This window comes from Miscanthus floridulus, chromosome 19 (genome assembly GCF_019320115.1).
Source record: "Miscanthus floridulus cultivar M001 chromosome 19, ASM1932011v1, whole genome shotgun sequence".
In the NCBI taxonomy this organism is placed as follows: domain Eukaryota; kingdom Viridiplantae; phylum Streptophyta; class Magnoliopsida; order Poales; family Poaceae; genus Miscanthus; species Miscanthus floridulus.
The window spans coordinates 103,188,560-103,194,644 of record NC_089598.1 but is presented as its reverse complement, the minus strand read 5'-3'; the positions used below and the strand labels follow the sequence as shown (position 1 = coordinate 103,194,644).

Below are 6,085 nucleotides of genomic sequence, written 5' to 3'. Positions count from 1 at the left end.
CCTCTTGCCGATCGCTTGCCGACGTAGGGGTCAGCTCGTCGAAGGACCTGGATGCGCCGGCGGTGGCCAGATGGAAGGACGCGTGATCCGCGGCTCTTGCGTGAATCGACACGCTCGCCCGGCCGGGGCCAAGCTCGCCAGCGCGCGCCCGCGACGGCCGGGGCGGAGTGCGCCCGTGGCGGCTAGGGCGGAGCTCGCCCGCACCCGCGACGGGGCGGAGCTCGCCCGCGCAGAGGCGGAGCTCGCCCGCAGCCGGTGTTGGAGGAGGCTCGCCTGCGCAAAGGCGGAGCTCGCCCACGCCGGGGCGGAGCTCGCCCACAGCCGGTGTTGGAGGAGGAGCGCGTGGTGAGGCGGGGAGCGGCCGTCGGGGAGCGGGGCCAGGCTGCCGGAGCAGGAGGCCGCGCGCGGGGGTGGACGGCCACGGGGCCGCCGGAGCGGGATCCGGTGCGCGGGGCCGTTGATCTGCCGGAGCTGGATCCGGCCGCGGGGCCGTCGATCCGCCAGAGCTGGACGGCCACGGGGCCGCCGGAGCTGGATCCGGCCACGGGACCATCGATCCGTCGGAGCTAGACAGCCACGGGGCTGCCATCTCCCTCCTTCGCATGGGGCGCGGGTGCGAGCTCCGCCGAGGTGCGGGCGCCACCGGCCAGATCCGGGAGAGGGAGGGTCGGAGAAGAAGAAGGGGAGGGAGGGGGGCTGGATCCGGCCGGGAGAGGGAGGGAAGAAGGCAGGCCGCGTCCGCGGCGGCCGCCGCTTGCTCCGAGCGCCGCTGGCGAGGTGCTGCTGCCTCCTAGGGAGAGGAGAGTGAGGGAGCGTGGGGATTTGGGGCTCATCGTTGGAGAAGTCGAGAATGGGTTGCGTCGGAGATTTCACTGTGCGTTACCTAAAGGATCGAATGCGTATCCGATTTGGGTCAGCCCGTTGGAGTCAGTCTAGGCAGCATTTGGTTGCAGGTATCAAAGTTTGCATGAATCAGAGCATCCTGGATGACCACATGGGGCTCACCTGTCCCAAACTCCCAATGTTTGGTTGTTGAACTGCACGGGTCCATTTAGAACCGGACTATCTAGATGCACTGAATATTCTCGACAGATGTCGTATACTCCCGTGCGCCTAGAAACACCGAACGACACCGTCCAAGCAGAACGACTCGCACTCTCTCCCTTACAGTTACATCTCGCCTCCCTCCCTCGGTGACTCGCTTGCTAGCATGCCGAACACAGGCGGTAGTGTCACCTAGGCCACTAGTGTCACAGTGTCACCGTAATCTGTACGGGACCCAACGGATCAGGTGGAAACCAAGCTTATGTGCAAACTTTGGAAACCATCAATCTGGACCGCTGGATCTGCATCCGATGGCTTCAGATAGAGGTGGGCGCGTTTTGCAATTAAACGCCCGCAATTAGCACACTAGTTGCGTTGTTTTGCGAAAACCCCCCAGCGCAAACAGGAGCCTGGTCCGTCGTTCCGGCTGGCAGCGCGTCGATTCACGCAAGAGCCGCGGATCGCGCGTCCTTCCATCTGGCCGCCGCTGGCGCATCCAGGTCCTTCGACGAGCTGACCCCTGCGTCGGCAAGCGATCGGCAAGAGGTTCTTCCGTCTGGCCGCCGGGAGCCGGGCACGCCGGGGACGCCGTCGCGCTCGTCGGCAAGCGATCGGCCTCCACAAGCTGACCCCTGCGTGGATCGAGACAGTTGCGATTTGGAGTCCGCCGTGGAGTTCGTTGCTACATGAGTTCGGTCCTCCTGTTGGTACGTGAGTGTACCATGGATTCGTTCATGGTTGTTTCGATAGTGAGATGCTTGTAACTAATTTGTAACAGATCAGTCTGTAGGCGAAGGCACGTCAAGAGGCCGTGAGTCTGCGCCGCCGCTGCCATGGAGTCCGGCGCGCGTGACGTTCCCGCTGATGTTGTCGTCGCCGTTGATGCTGTCATCGTCGAAGATCCCGTCTCCATCGAGGCTGCCGCCATGGATCATGTCGCTGATGCCGTTGGAGCAAGTGATCCCGTTTCTGCAGATGAACTGGAACATCCTAGCACACCACGGTCAAGTTCCAAAGAAAATTTGAAGCCAAGGGTTGGAATGATCTTTGATACACTCACAGATGTGGAGGATTTCTACAAGTCATATGCACATGAAGCTGGTTTCTCTGTTCGTGTTGGTCAGCACAAGAAGCAAAATGACGAAATATTATTCAAGAGGTATTGTTGTTCAAGGGAAGGGTATAGAAAGGAGAACGTAACAAATGTTAGTGATGATTCTAGGAAGAAAAGAAAGTCACATAATATCATGGAAACCAGATGTGGTTGTGAGGCACATATTGTCGTGAAGCTTGGCAGCGACAAGAAGTATCGAATAGCTTCAATGGTTGAGAAACACAGTCATGGTTTTGTGTCGCCAGATAAGAGGCATTTGCTAAGATCCAACCGTAATATCAGTGAGAGGGCAAAGAGTGCTTTGTTCAATTGTCATAAGGCTAGCATTGGCACCTCACAGGCATATCGACTTCTCCATGTCAGTGAGGGTGGGTTTCAGAATGTTGGGTGCACACTGATGGATTTGAAAAACTATTACCGTGATCTCAGAACCAAAATTAAGGATGCAGATGCACAAATGTTTGTGGCACAACTTGAGCGAAAGAAGGAAGTAAATCCAGCCTTCTTTTACGAGTTTATGGTGGATGAACAAGGATGACTTGTTCGTGTATTTTGGGCGGATGCTTTATGCAGGAAAAACTATAGTGTTTTCAGTGATGTGGTTTCGGTAGATGCAACATATACCACCAACCGGTATAACATGAAATTTGTGCCATTCACTGGTGTCAATCATCACTTGCAAAGTGTTTTCCTTGGGGCAGCATTCTTAGCAGATGAAAAGATCGAGTCATATGTATGGTTGTTTAACACCTTTCTTAAGGCTATGGGTGGAGTAGCACCTCATCTAATCACAACTGATGAAGATGCGAGCATGAAGGCTGTTATTGCTCAAATTCTACCGGATACAACTCATAGATTTTGCATGTGGCATATCATGGATAAGGTGCCTGAGAAGGTCGGGCCCTCTATAAGAAAAGATGAAAAGTTTTGGGAAAGACTAAACAAGTGTGTTTGGGGGACCGAGAATTCAGATGATTTTGTGTCACAATGGAATTCTATCATAACAGATTATGAACTCATGGGAAATGATTGGTTTTCCACTAGGTTTGCCATTCGCGAGTCATGGATTCCGGTATATTTTTTGGACATACCTCTAGCAGGAATGCTTAGGACTACATCACGATCGGAGAGTGCAAATTCTTTTTTCAACCGTTTCATTCGTAGGAAGTTGACCTTTGTTGAGTTCTGGCTAAGGTTTGACACAGCTTTGGAGTGCCAGCGCCAAGAGGAGTTGAAAGCCGACAATGCAAGTCTACACACCACTCCTAAATTGATGACACCATGGGCCATAGAGAAGCAATGTAGTGTGATATATACACATGAAGTTTTCACTAAATTTCAGGAACAAATCTTAGCTGCAAGAGACCATTGCATTATTCAAGGTATTTCAGAGAGTGAAGATCTAAAATGTTTCACCCTCAGCAGCCAAACTGGAAAAGACCGAGTTGTTCAAATGAACAAGTCAAACATGTTTGGTAGGTGTTCTTGTAAACTATATGAGTCTTATGGCATCCCATGTCATCATATCATACAAGTGCTTAGAGCTGAGAAGTAAAGTGAGATACCATCGTTATATATTATGACGCGATGGGAGAAAAGATGTAAAAGGTGTGTACTTTATTTTTTCTCCTTCTCTGTTTACCTATATTTTCTGTTTTGTACAATAGTCTTGATCAGATATTTAATTTTATAGGGAACTATTCTTTGATGAGGAAGGTAACCTACTAGATGAAAAGCCTAAAGATCCTATGGAGGTGGCCTTGCGGAAAAAGATTTCAGATTCACGCAACAAGTTTGAAGATCTTATTCAAATGGCCAAGAACTCCGAGGAAGGGATGGACTTTTTATATTCTAGTTTATCCAACCTAGTCGAGCCTCTCTGAAAGATCACACCTGCTTTGAGAGTTGAAAAACAGGATGAATATGAATCTTTCCTTGGTAGTAAAATTCCAAAAGAGGTCGATATACATCCACCAAATGATGTCAACTCGAGAGGGAGATCCAAAAGAATTAAGAAGAGCAAGGAGACGAAGGAGAAGAAAGCTGGAAGTAAGGGTAAAGGTAATCGGACGTGTCGAAAATGTAAGCAACAAGGGGATCATGATGCACGCAATTGCCCAAACAATGTTGTTGGCTGATATTTCAATTGAACAATGTACTATTGTGCGGCGCCAGCCATGGAATGCTTCTTGAAAACACTTTTAGTTAACTGCAATGTACTTGCTTGTCAAATTTGAGATGTCAATTTGCTCCTTTTTTTATTCCAGTTCGACTCTACCTTCAGTTTGATCATCTGGCCGAAGCCATAGTTCACAATGTATATGCACAATATAATAGTTTATTTTCAATTCTGTGACTCCACTGAACTGGAATCAAGTTCGTGCATGAAACTGAACTGAACTGCATTTCACAATGCATCCTAACTGAACAGCATACACATCGCATAAAAAATAGCTTGACAAACTTCAGAAGAACCACTATTTGGTTTCCAATAATTCCTACTACAACAGACAGTAGCAGCTAGATGTCCGTGCTGATGCTTGGCTTCACTACTGCTATGTTCTTCAGTGCCTTTTCTCATTGTCTTCAGTACCCGGCTACAACAGACAGTAGCAAACTAGCAACAGACTGCTATGTTCTTCAGTGCCTTTTCTCATTGGCTTCAGAACTAACATGTCGAGCCAGCTGGGCGGAGACGCAGCCGCGGGGGTGAGCTGTGACGGCGAGAGGCGCAGTTTGGCGGCCCGGCAACGGCGTCGAGGCAGCTGGGCGAGGCCGCGGCCACGGTGGTGAGGTGCGACGGCTGAGAGCCGCAGCTCGGCGGGCCGGCAACGGCGTCGATCCGGCTTGGCAGGGCGACGGGTGCGGCCAGCCGCGCATGGAAGGGCGGCGGCGGCGGAGAAAGGCAAGGCGGAGGGCGGGCCGCTCACGCGGCGAGATCTCACCTGCGACCGAAGGACCTGGATGCGCCGGCGGCGGCCAGATGGAAGGACGCGCGATCCGCGGCTCTTGCGCGAATCGACGCGCTGCCAGCCGGAACGACGGACCAGGCTCCTATTTGCGCTGGGGGGTTTTCGCAAAACAACGCAACTAGTGTGCTAATTGCGGGCGTTTAATTGCAAAACGCGCCCACCTCTATCTGAAGCCATCAGATGCAGATCCAGCGGTCCAGATTGATGGTTTCCAAAGTTTGCACATAAGCTTGGTTTCCACCTGATCCATTGGGTCCCGTACAGATTACGGTGACACCGTGACACTACCGCCTGTGTTCGGCATGCTAGCAAGCGAGTCACCGAGGGAGGGAGGCGAGATGTAACTGTAAGGGAGAGAGTGCGAGTCGTTCTGCTTGGACGGTGTCGTTCGGTGTTTCTAGGCGCACGGGAGTATACGACATCTGTCGAGAATATTCAGTGCATCTGGATAGTCCGGTTCTAAATGGACCCGTGCAGTTCAACAACCAAACATTGGGAGTTTGGGACAGGTGAGCCCCATGTGGTCATCCAGGATGCTCTGATTCATGCAAACTTTGATACCTGCAACCAAATGCTGCCTAGACTGACTCCAACGGGCTGACCCAAATCGGATATGCATTCGATCCTTTAGGTAACGCACAGTGAAATCTCCGACGCAACCCATTCTCGACTTCTCCAACGATGAGCCCCAAATCCCCATGCTCCCTCACTCTCCTCTCCCCAGGCGGCAGCAGCGCCTCGCCAGCGGCGCTCGGAGCAAGCGGCGGCCGCCGCGGACGCGGCCTGCCTTCTTCCCTCCCTCTCCCGGCCGGATCCGGCCCCCCTCCCTCCCCTTCTTCTTCCCCGACCCTCCCTCTCCCGGATCCGGCCGGTGGCGCCCGCGCCTCGGTGGAGCTCGCACCCGCGCCCCGTGCGGAGGAGGGAGATGGTGGCCCCGTGGCTGTCTAGCTCCGAC

At 52.9% G+C, this 6,085-nt stretch overlaps 1 pseudogene; it reads left to right on the top strand.

The window, feature by feature from the left end:
- Positions 1 to 1,877: 1,877 nt before the first annotated feature.
- Positions 1,878 to 4,296, top strand: LOC136526522 (protein FAR1-RELATED SEQUENCE 5-like; annotated as a pseudogene).
- Positions 4,297 to 6,085: the final 1,789 nt, after the last annotated feature.